Below are 13,040 nucleotides of genomic sequence, written 5' to 3'. Positions count from 1 at the left end.
TTTAATACAGCCAGAAACAAGATATGGCCCATTCACTGACCTAATGGGAGCACAATAAATCTACCATGAGTGGGAATAACAGTGGCTGGCTCTTCTAATTACGTCTTGCTTGACTTGGAAGCACATTCTCCTCCCCCAATTGAAAACACTCAGATGACTGGAATCTGTGCTTTAGCTGATGTGCTTAAATAATCACTCCAGGCTTTGCACCCTCACCACCATGACGATTCCAGTTAAGCACCAAACAAAGGCTGGCCTCAGCTGCTCTCTCAGGTGTGTCTGACTGCAGAAAGAATTAACCAGGTGAGCTTTCCTCCCCTCTTTATAGGCTCTGCCCCTTTGCCCGTGTCCTAGTGCTAGACCCCTCTCACTTTCCCTATCACATGTATATGCACAGTAATAGTGCAAGGAGCAAGGGGGTGTTGTGTCTAGGGAATCCAGTGATTAGTTGTGGGTGTGGTGGGCTCTCCAGAGCATGCCCAATGAATCAGTGTCTGTTGTTTTTGGCATTAACCATGTGGAAAGGGCGCCCCCCTGTGTCCAAACACGTGACAAACTTCCTTGCATCCAGAGAGAAGCAGGCAGGCGAGCAAGCAGGCAGGCAGGCAGGCAGGCAGGGAAGGGCAATAGGAAGCGTGAGTGCAAGCTAGCAAGGCAGACTGCAACGGGAGAAAACATAGATGACATTAGCCACACAAGCTAGAACAAGGGGGTTAACCCTCCTGTTGTCCTCGGGTCAAATTTAACCCCTTGTCTAAATGTCTATATTTGAAACATGGGTTTCCTTTCAACCAAATTACCACAAAAAATTGATTAGATTCCTTACAACGGCCTTTGCAAATACAATTAATCACTTTCATTCCTGACTGATCTTAACTGTTAGTCAAAATAATTCAAAATCTTTGCTTTTTTAACTAATTTTAGGTATAATTCTACATAAATGAGGGTTATTGACCATGAATTCCAAAATGTACTGTAGTGGTAGTAGGATGGTGTTAGTGAGAACTAAAAGAAAGTCTGAGAAAAGGGACGGAAATGTCAAATCTTTGTCTGTTTTTAACCTGGGAGGACAAGACAAGGGTTAAATGTCCATTTTACTTCATCAGAAAGAAGTGCAGTTTGAATCCTCGGTCGTATGACTGGTCCTCTTCTGCAGATGAATCAGCATTTATGCAAGAACATGTGGTTAGGAAGTTTGCCAAATGGACTGCTTGAATCACAAGACAAGAAAAGATTACTCCCCACCGTTTCCCTTGAGTCCGGCCCCCTTTACCTCTATGGGGCCGAAGTGATCAACAGCAACGAGACTAAAAGGTGAAAGGTCAGGGTTTATCCGATCTTCAGGTAGATCTGCCATCTTCTGTTCTCCAGGTTTTCTTTCATCAGAAAGTGTAAAAAATGCAGTCTCTGATGATTTTTCTGCACAGAGAGTTTCCATGAGGTAGCCAAAACATTTGTCCTAACCTGGATAAAACATGGCTTCCTCCAGAGTGTCCAACTTGGTAGTGGATATGTTGTAGAATCAAGTAAGATGTATGAGAGCCTTTAGGCAGAAGGATCGGATTCTTCATTGCAGTTTTGTTTATCCGACCTCCTGTAGATGGGGCTTTTCAAACCAAGCCGTTTTCCTTTCTCCAGTTGAGTGAGTTCTTAACTGAAGTATTGTCTTTGCTCCAAGCAAATTATAGAATTTTTTGCTTCTTCCATTTCTTCCACAGATAGATCTTGCTTTCCATCAGCTTCTGTAAGATGTGTCATTCTTTCTTTTAGCAATATGTTGGATGTCTGATACTGTCCAGACCCACCTTTGAGGCAAAATGTTCCTTCTTTGACTCAGCAGTCAACATATTTTTCTCATTTCAATATATACTTTTATGCTATAGTGAGGTGGCACTATATACGTAATGTTATTGCACTTCCAGTTTTGGGTTTTTTCTGCACACAAGTCTTTAGGGAGGGAGGAGATGGAGAGAAGGGTTTGTGCTTTTTTAAGCCAGGGGGTGGATGTTTTGTTTTTAGTCTGTTGGTTCTGCGTACATGTGGTAGGGGATGTCATAATCCAGGCGAGGAGTAGCATAAAGATAGTAAACATACAAGGGCCGAGAATGGATCCTAGAGGAACAACGCATTTCATTTCCCTACATACAGTTTCACCACTACCAATTGAAATGGAGTAGCGTGATGGGAGTAGAGTGTGATTCAAACCAATTTAACACAGCGCCAGAAAGTCCTGCCCAACTCTCTGTCTAGGTTTAAGATGCATTGTGTTGCACATAATCAACTTCTCGAGTCATCTTTGTGACACTTATCATTGCTGTGTCAGTGCATCTGCAACAAAGACCTAATTAGAATGGATGCCAATTCATGTGAATTAAATTAGCCTGGAAGTATATTAGGAAGTGCCTCGTCAGGACTCTGCAAATAAAGCCCCATATCTTCCACAGTCCTGCAGGTTTGTCCCGCAAAAAACTGCCTTATAATTTAAGGCTTTACTGACGTTGAGACCGTAACAGTCAGTCTCAATTGTGACAACAGACACAGTCATTGCCTTTTTTATTTTTTTTTATTCAAGGGTTATTCAAGGGTTTCTATGGAATAACCTGCACTTGGTTTAGTGTGAGAACTCTGTCTTTAACGTTAAGGAAGTTATCCATTAGGTTCTAAATGTGTACAGATTTAAATCAGCTCGACTGTTTCAGTGTCAATTGCACGATCATGCAGCCAATAACAAGCCATAGGAATAATTCAACAAACGATTCACACATTGAAAACATAAAACAATTATTCTAAACTGGAACTATTGTCATTCATGTCGACATTTGTTTGGCAAAATCACAATGTACTGTACATGAAAACCTCTTATATTAATAGCATAACCCCTCATAGCCGTCATTAAATTAATAACATGTCTGTTACTGACGTCCACTGCAGTAAATTCAATTTTCTAAATGAGATAAGAGAGTTCAGACATCAGTTATACACATATATGCAGGTGTTTGTTTTGTTTTTCACTTGACTGGAAGACATTTGGCGGTAAAAATACCCCACATATTTCTTGAATCTTGTTTCTATTGTGTTTGCGTCTGTGATGATGCACATTGACGTCTACAAACTCAATGTCAATACATATTCTTCAGTACTGGGTGATGACTGTTTGCACTGGTGTCTGTTTATAGCCTCAGGGAAGTAAAGCTGTTCAACACCGGGTGTTTTTTTTAAATAAAGAAATTCCCGTGTTGCATGGTTTCAGCTCTTCCTGTTTTACATACGGTAAATAGTACATTCACGTGCACCTTGATTGGTCCTATTTCCCGAAGTCATTCTTCTGACTACTGTGTTTACATAACATTTAACTTGTAATGCTGAAACAATATGGATGCCACAACGAAGATGTGTTGGGTTTCATTGCTCAGTTTCCAGTACTTACGTCCAGTTTGAAGTTTAATAGAAGTGCTTTTGTCCCAGACTTGCACCTCTCCAGGCTGCACCAAAAACCACTCAAAATGGCTAGGGTCACTCTACGTGTTCAAGAATTATGTACTGTATATGTTGTGATTATTCATTTTTCAGATGGGTTAATTATGGATGGAAATGCACTTTGTGAGATACATCCTCAAAACGTTAATACAGAGCTTTGACTGGGTTCGAAATTGAAGACCAAAAGTGACATGTCATGTTTACTCCTTTGCTTTTCTTTCTTCTCCTCCTTTTGAGGTTTTTAAATGCATACAAGTGTCAGCTCTGTTGACAAAGAAGGTTTATTGCTTTAATGGATTTTTTCAAAGGGAGACTCCCAGTACGTTCCAACGTGACAGTTCCTGGTTAACTGACAAGCTGTTGATTGGCATCGACTTTGAGAAATGGAACTTTTAATAAAGAGCTTTGATATGAGCATGCTGTGATTGGAATCAAAATGCTTCCACCAAAACCAACAAGACCAACCCTGCACCCTATAATTATTGCAGTGGAATACGGAAACACTTTGGTAAGCTGGGTCAAAGGAACTTACTGTAATTCCTCAACTAAAAGCCAGGGCCTTTATTTACCTGAACCGCAGAATGTACCTGGCTTTTATTTGAAGCAGGCTTTTATTAGAGGCAGGCCTTTATTTCTAATTCCATCTGTTTGATAAGTATCATTGTTTTAAATAAACTGTTTTAAATGAAAAGCCGTAGCGTTCCAGTGGACAGAGATCATTCACTTTTTAAGAAACATTTGCAAAAATATCCCCATGTACAACAACAACTACAGTAATGCTGGTAGATTACGATAAGAGCATAAAGTAGTTACACCAGTATCTGATTAACATTAGACGGTAGCTAGCTAGCTTTGTTTCTAGCTCCAGGCTAACTCTTTTCCTCCCACCTCCAGCTAGCTAACGTCCTTTCTAGCTCCAGGCTAACTCTCTTCCTCCCACCTCTAGCTAGCTAACGTCCTTTCTAGCTTCAAGCTAACTCTTTTCCTCCCCCTCGTCCAGCTAGCTAGCTTCGTTTCTAGCTCCAGGCTAACTCTTTTCCTCCCACCTCTAGCTAGCTAGCCATGCTCTGCTCCTGTCGGCTCATTCTTCTGTTTCTTCCAGTCTTGGATCCTCCTGGGGTCAACGTAGAACTGTCTTGCAGCTTTTTCAACCTGAGTTTTCCTCAGCATACTTTAAAACTCTCTGTTTTGTTGTTGAAATGTCCGTCACTAGCATCAAAGCCGTTGTCACTGTCCAATGTGAGTCGAGCGCAGATTTGAGTCGCGCATGCTCAGATGTAAAGGGTTTACGACAAAACTGAATTTTTTTAAATCGATGAAATAAACTGTTGCGTTATAGAAAGTTAAAAACAATGTTTTGAAAACAATGCATTTCTGTTTATGTATGATGCTGCCAGGTTAGGATAATATGACTTTTGTCTCTGAAGAGGTCAAGACAGCCCTTCTGTCTCTAACCTACCCCCCCTCTTCTTCTGTCTCTGCCAGATCCATTAGAACTGAAAACTATTAACATCTAGAAAGACACCGTTTGCTCCACAAAAATAAATAATCTCCTGTCTCCAACCCCCTGGTGTCTCAGACTGGGCTTGGACAATGTAATGCTGATTAACTGTATTTGTTAGAATTTCACATTTACATGACAGAACCTTTTGATCTGGGACCGAAAACGACCCCAAAGGGTCAGAGTTTAGAGGCATGTCCTCCCTCATTGGATAGCGAAGATGCGTTAAACATGTTACCGTGCCAACGACGGACCAATGAGAATGGATTTGAATGCACCAGGTAAAAAGGAACCACCCCCAGGTGCAGGGGATATATGTGTGTGATTTAGGAATATTTAGGACAGGTCTCATGTGACTCCATCAGGGAGAACCATGGATCAAGTCCGCTGTCTGCTGCAGTGTTTTGTTGTTTGTCATAGTGTCTTTATCTTATCATCTTCATCATGCTGTTTCATTAAACCTTTTCTTAATTCTCAATTGGAGTGACACCGTCATTCTCTGCTGTCACTAAATGAGACCCATGTTACATCCAGTGTAGCTACTGCCATCTGTTGGCACATGGACGTTACTACACGCTGCACACTGCTGAGTAACACATTCAGCCGCACTGACTAAAATACCTTTAGGACAATAATACTTTACTGTAACCTAGAAAAAAAGCATGAAGCATTGTTGAATCTGTTAAATTAAAATGATAGAAACTGAAAGTGCAAGGCCAAAGTGTGAGGAACCTGTTGTTTCTGTAAGGATAATAATTTTTCTGAGTCCTTTGTTGCATTTTTGATGAGGTTACAACGCACAAAAACTCAATAAAATCTGCACACATGTCCGACCTGGTAAAGATTGCAAAGTCCTGTAGTGATTGGGGTCGGGTGTTAGCCTGGAGGCCCCTCTGCCATCTCAGCTCTCTCCTGACCCCTTTCAAACCAAGTCTTCCCCTCCCACCACCCTCTTCCTCCTTCTTCTTCCGCTCTACTCCTGATACTCCCTCTTACCCCCCCCCCCCCCTACTGCAGCTATTCCTCCCCTATCCCTCTCAAGATCCTCCCCCTCTCCACTCCTTTACCTAACCTCACCCCTCCTTTGTTCCCGCCCACTCACCTCCCCTCGTCAAAACATATTAAGGCTTCTCCTCCCCCTCCACCAGTTCTTTCTGATGCACAACCCGGTCCTTCAGGCCTCTGTATGATGGAGATGCCCGGGGGGCCCGACGAGGTGAATCAGCCCCCAATTCAACTCCCTAAGCGGAACCCGAAACAACAGGTGAGGGTTGAAATCAACCCACTGTTGGTCGAGGAACTCCGGCGGCATGGATTGTCTTGGGCTGGGTCTCTTGCCTGCCCCCCTGCATCAGATAACATCTGAGTTATCCACCATATTCCCAAACAGGGCCTCTGCAACAGTGCCTGACTCCCCAGGGCGCCTGGAACCACATGCAAACCCATGCACCTTTAAAAATATATATATAGATATATATAGATATATATATCTATATATATATATACAGGACTGGTCGCTGGAGGTGGGGAAGCGGACCCTTTTTCTGGGAGACTCCAACAACTCACACAGACCCAGACATACAGGTTGACAATTACCCTGGAGCTACCTTCCATCACATGTCAGCCATCTTAAAAACAAACTACACCCACAACACGTCATCCTTTCATTTAGACTACAACTGCCTGAACACGAACACACTACCCTACTCAAACAGCTACAGCAGATGGTAAAAACTGGTCACACTACTTTTCCCAATGCCATCATTCAAATCCCTGTAATAAACTTCTCCAACAGGCCCTCCTAACCACTCTCAACAACCTCCAAATATAACCTTTCTTGCAGAAATCAATCCATGTTGCCAGAGACAACATCTACTGGGCAGCAGATACATGTGAGATGTTGTTCAAGTACTGGAAACGGCCATTAAACTGATAGCGGGGACCAGCTGTCACAATACAACCCCCAATAACTCAAATATTTAAAAAAATGTCTGCTGTTTTCGACTCTGGACACGTGAAGAAGGTTCAGGGGACTTTGATGACTTACACAACATTATGCATTTAAATACATATCTATATAAAAGAGACTTCAGATACAGTATTAGGGACCACTAAGGTCTATATAAAGAGACTTCAGATACAGTATAGGGGACCCTAAGGTCTATATAAGAGAACTTCAGATACAGTATTAGGGGACCACTAGGTCTATATAAAGAGACTTCAGATACGTATTAGGTGACCACTAAGGGTATATAAAAGAGAGTTCAGATACAGTATTAGGGACCACTAAGGTCTATATAAAGAGATTCAGATACAGTATTAGGGGCCCACTAAGGTCTATATAAAGAGACTTCAGATCAGTATTAGGGGACCACTAGGTCTATATAAAAGAGACTTCAGATACAGTATTAGGGGACCCTAAGGTCTATATAAAGAGAGTCAGATACAGTATTAGGGGACCACTAAGTCTATATAAGAGACTTCGATACAGTATTAGGGGACCACTAAGGTCTATATAAAGAGACTTCAATACAGTATTAGGGGACCCTAAGGTCTATATAAAGAGACTTCAGATACAGTATAGGGGAACAGTAAGGTCTATATAAAAGAGACTTCAGATACAGTATTAGGGAACCACTAAGGTCTATGTAAAAGAGAGAATTCTCACACTACATCAATCACTACTTATTCCAGAGAAACAACTCACTGTTGAATAAACAGAAGGTATTGGATGTGTAAGTCGTCACAAATGAGACTGTTATTGTTTAGCCAGGTAGAATTAAAGCCACACCCTGTAGTTTGGGAGGATCACAGCAACAAATAATGCTATTGACCCAGTCACAATGTCTGTAAAGCCTGAAAGTACAGGGCAGCTTTACGGGCACAAATCAGCAGGACTGGGGACGATATGGGGTTTTATTTGACTTTCACTTAGTGCTGTCTGGGCACTTCCTAAAAATAATTTTGTGATTGCTTTCAGAAAAAATGTAGTTGCAGGCTAATGTAAGTCACAGGAACTGGCCTAGATAATTACCATCTTGGGTAATTGTGGCAGATGCACTGACACAGCAATGATAAGTGTCACAAAGATGGGAGAAATTATTTTATTAGGATAACCCCTTGAGATGCACCATCTTGTTTTTGAGGGGTCCTTGAACAAGATATCACACAAACCAAAAAAAAACAATGCACATATACAAACAAGACAAGCAAATCAAAATGAAACAGAAACAAAAAACCAAAAAAGACACAGAGAATAAGTAATAGATCATAACATGATCATTCGGAATATAGCCAAAGTTTACTTTAACATATCAGTGAGATTAAGTGGTTCATTAAAGAGAGAAGAGTGAGGAATGAGATGAAATTAGAAGGATGTTGAAGTCTGCATGTACCGTTAGTATGACTGTGAGTTGCCAAGGCATGTTTAAAAAGTGTGAAAGATGAAATGGAGCGAATATTTACTGGTAAGTTATTCCAGTCAGAAGGTGCTTTAAAAAATAAAATAAAAGCTTTTTTTGATATGGACTTAGAAACATAAGGTACTTACAAAATAGCTGTACAGTATGTCTTAAATGATCAGTGGAGGGAAAAGGAACCACAAATTGTTTTAAATGAGAAGGATAGTTGAAATGAACACACTTAAAGACACATTGCGACCAATCAATCTTTCTTCTTATAAATGGTGTAGGCAAGTCAAGAAGTTCATACATTTTGCAATGATGTAAATGTGCTGTATTTATATAGCGCTTTTCTAGTCTTAACGACTACTCAAAGCGCTTTTTTACATCATACAGAATACATTCACCATTCACACACATTCATACGCTGTGGCCGAGGCTGCCGTACAAGGTGCCACCTGCTCATCAGATAAACACTCACACACATTCACACTCCGATGCGCAGCACCGGGGGCAACTCGGGGTTCAGTGTCTTGCCCAAGGACACTTCGACATGGGACTGCAGGGCAAGGGATCTAACCACCAACCTTCCAATTGGCAGACAACCGCTCTACCACTGAGCCACAGCCTCCCCCGATGAGTTGTAAATGAGTACTCTATTATACACTCTGGTAAGAGGTATTAGAAGCAATGCAGTACACAGAATAAGCAAAATCCATTATTGGCAGTATAAGTTGAAGAGCAATTTTTTTCTGACCTTAAGTGGGAAACAGTTTCTGGAACGGAAAAGGAGACTAAGACTATAATTCTTTATTCTCTCTCTCTCTCTCTCTCTCTCTCTCTCTCTCTCTCTCTCTCTATATATATATATATATATATATATATATATATATATATATATTATCTATAATTCTATAAGACTATAATTCATTTATGTACAATATGATTGATATGGCATTTAAAAAAAGACTCAGTCAAAGTATAGGCCCAGGTATTAACTTTCTGCAATATAGTGCCATCCAGACAGAAAATACCACATGAATGTGTTTTGGATTTGAGTTTTATGTTCTGTCGAGTGCCAAAAATCCTAGTGTGTGTTTTTGTTTTACTAAAGAGTAAATTATTAGCTGAAAGCTAACGCTGTAAATTATTAAAATCTGACTGTAGATCTGCTTCAGTCTGTCCTAAATTTTGATAAAAGTATGTATAAAAGATTCATCAGCATAAAGCTAAACAGAACTCTTACAATTAGAGGGAAGATCATTAATAAATATAGAGAAAAGAAGTGGACCAAGCATCAATCCTTGAGGTACACCATAGGGTTGAGTTAGATTGTACGATTTGTTTCCATTAATAATGCAATAATTGCAGAGGGATTTGACCAAAAGCCAGACTGAGAAGCTGACAGGATATTGTTTTCCATAAGATACAAAGGTGATTTAAGAAGCTGAGTATCTGCTTCTGGTTTAAATGAAGTTATTTTTTGTATTTTTATGGCATCAACACAAGATAAAAAAACAGAAGAAATCTGTAAAATAATACAGGGAATTCCAGTGAAATAACCTTTTTGTTTTATTGTGTACACCAATAAAAACATAACCAGACAAAAGCTAATCAATGACCCAAACGCTTGGTGTAATGTATGATGAAAATAACTAAATGTTTACCAGAACATCACAAGTACCTTCCCCGCAAATCTCTGTCCCTCAACCGGTTTCTATACACAGTAACCCAAAAGAAGACCAATGAATGAACTATTACAGGGGCGGCCACACCTTCAAAGACATTATTAATACAATTCATTAACTTGGTTTAGAACCTGATGATAAAAGACCTGCTTTGTGGGAATGGATATAAAAGGTGATGTGTGTTCAGTGGAGGACGTCAACCAGCAAACAGCAACAGGTGGAATCAGAGAGCATCCCAGCTTCAACCACCGCAGTCAGGTCAAATCTACAGCGGACGAAACCTGTGAGTATTTCAATGAGGAATATTAGTCTAATTTCGATCAATGCAAGTTGGACTTTATGTCTTTCTTCAATAACAATGCAAATATCTGCAATAATATTTATCATAATAATCACATTAACTATCACCCACGACCTATCGGTGTAACAATTGTTGGTGTTACACTTACTGTAACTGCTGTTTGTTTAATATTTTTCTGGAAGATAATTAAAACTATTTTTAAAAACTTTAATTTCTGTATGTGTCTAAAGCTACAACTATGTTGTGTTTGTTGGTTTTAAACAGATGTGTAACCTTTTCTATATTATAAAAACAATTATGAATGCACAAAAAGCCTGTTTAGTTCTAGAAATTATGTAAATGCACACAATAAGAAAATGACAATCTTTATTGGTAGATCCTAACATTTATAAATGGTAGTTTGCATTTACAGCTGTAAAAGGATTATTGTCTCATAGATCCAGTGGATAATGTAAATAAATAGTAAAACTACATTTTTCAGCAATTTAATATAATGTAGAAGGTAGTAATATAAGTAAAGATTTGAGTTAGTCAATGCAAATTAGTTGTCATTGCTTAACTGAATCTGACAAAAATTGTATTTTTTCAACAGTGAAGCACATCCCAAAATAATAATGAAGATCTTTGTCATCCTCCTTCTGTGTTTTGGTAAGTTTTAAGATATTAAAATGAATTTTGACGTAGACAAAGTAGAATTAAAAACATAACAAATATAGAAAGAAAATACATTTTTATTTTGAAGATTTAAGATTTACTTTTACTCATGTTAGCGATGCCATTGCACTCCAGATAATGTCTTACTGATAATTTCTATTGTAACGCTGCAGGAATAACAACCGCAGCTGCACAAACAACAGCTGCAGCAACAACAACCACAACAGCAGCAGCAGCAGCGACAACCACAGCTTCTCCAACAACCACTGATGCTCCACCAAAAACAGCTGCAGCAGCGACAACCACAGCTGCACAGACAACTACAGCTCCTTCAAAAACAACCACAGCTTCTCCAACAACAGCCGCAGCTGCTCCAACAACAACAGCAGCTCCAACAACAACCACAGCTGCTCCAACAACAACAGCTGAGGCAGCGACATCAACAGCTGCAGCGACAACAACAACAGCTGCTCCAACACCCACAGCAGCTCCAACAACAACCACAGCTGCTCCATCAACAACAGCTGAGGCAGCGACAACCAGAGCTCCAACAACAACCACTGCTTCTCAAATCGCAACGACAGCTTCTCCAACAACAACAACAGCTGCTCCAACAACAACAACAACAGCTGCTCCAACAACCACAGCAGTTCAGACAACAACACCAGCGGCTCCAACAAACACAGCTGAGGCAGGGACAACCACAGATGACCCAACAACAGCTCCATCAACAACAACCACATCTTCTCCACCAACAACAACCACAGCTGCTCCAACAACAACAGCTGAGGCAGCTACAACCACAGCTGCAGCGACAACAACAACAGGTGCTCCAACAGCCACAGCAGCTCTGACAACAACAACAGCTGCTCCAAAAACCACAGGTGCAAAAACAAAAACAGCTGAGGCAGCAACAACCACAGCCGCTCCAACAACTACAGCAGCTCCAACAACAACAACTGCTGCTCCAACAACCATAGCAGTTCAGACAAAAACAACAGCTGCTCCAACAACCACAGATGCTCAAAAAACAACAGCTGAGGCAGCGACAACCACAGCTGCTCACACATCAACCACAGCTTCTCCAACAACAACAGCTGAGGCAGCGACAACCACAACTACAACAACAACCACAGCTTCTCCAACAGCAACCACAGATGCTCCACAAACAACACCTGAGATAGTGAAAACCACAGTTGCAGCTACAACCGCAGCTACTCCAACTACAACCGCAGCTACTCCAACAACAACAATTGCAGCTAAGCAAACAACAATAGCTGAGGCAGTGACAACAACAGTCGCAGCAGCGACAACCACAGCGGACCCAACAACAACAGCTGAGGCAGCGACAACCACAGCTGAAGCAACAACAACAGCTGCTCCAACAACCACAGCAGCTCCCACTACAACCACAGCTGCTCCATCAACAACAGCTGAGGCAGCGACAACCACAGTTCCAACAACAACCACTGCTTCTCAAACAGCCACAACAGCTTCTCCAACAACAACCACAGCTGCTCCAACAACAACATCAACAACAGCTGCACCAACAACCACAGCTGCTCCAACAACAGCTGAGGCAGCGACAACCACAGATGACCCAAAAACAGCTGCAGCAGCGACAGCCACAGCTGCAGAGACAACCACAGCTCCTTCAACAACAACCGCAGCTGCTCTAACAACAACAGCAGCTCCAACAACAACCATAGCTGCTCCAACAACAACAGCTGAGGCAGCGACAACCACAGCTGTAGCGACAACAACAACAGCTGCTCCAACAACCAAAGCAGCTCCACCAGCGACAACAACAGCTGCAACAGCGACAACCACAACTGCTCCAACAACAACAGCTGCAGCAGCAACAACCACAGCTTCTCCAACAACCACAGCTGCTACAACAAAAACAGTTGAGGCAGTGACAACCACAACTGCTCCAACAACAACCGCAGCTGACCCAACAATAACAGCTGCAGAAGCAACAACCACAGCTGCAGAGACAACTACAGCTCATTCAACAA

At 41.2% G+C, this 13,040-nt stretch overlaps 1 protein-coding gene and 1 long non-coding RNA gene across 2 annotated transcripts in view; both read left to right on the top strand.

The window, feature by feature from the left end:
• The window catches only part of LOC116693064 (spore coat protein SP65), a gene marked incomplete at its 3' end in the record, with an annotated part of 37,764 nt that overhangs the window by 9,382 nt on the left and 15,342 nt on the right, over positions 1–13,040 (top strand). The gene's annotated exons all lie outside the window — the stretch shown is intronic.
• LOC116691953 (uncharacterized) lies at positions 10,264–12,887 on the top strand. The gene is made up of 3 exons (XR_004332591.1): positions 10,264–10,350; positions 10,961–11,020; positions 12,648–12,887. It is a non-coding gene; the product is annotated as an uncharacterized LOC116691953 (long non-coding RNA).

The sequence above is a fragment of the Etheostoma spectabile genome, chromosome 7 (genome assembly GCF_008692095.1).
Source record: "Etheostoma spectabile isolate EspeVRDwgs_2016 chromosome 7, UIUC_Espe_1.0, whole genome shotgun sequence".
Taxonomy (NCBI): domain Eukaryota; kingdom Metazoa; phylum Chordata; class Actinopteri; order Perciformes; family Percidae; genus Etheostoma; species Etheostoma spectabile.
The sequence above is the reverse complement of the archived record's forward strand: the minus strand, read 5'-3'. Positions and strand labels throughout refer to the sequence as shown.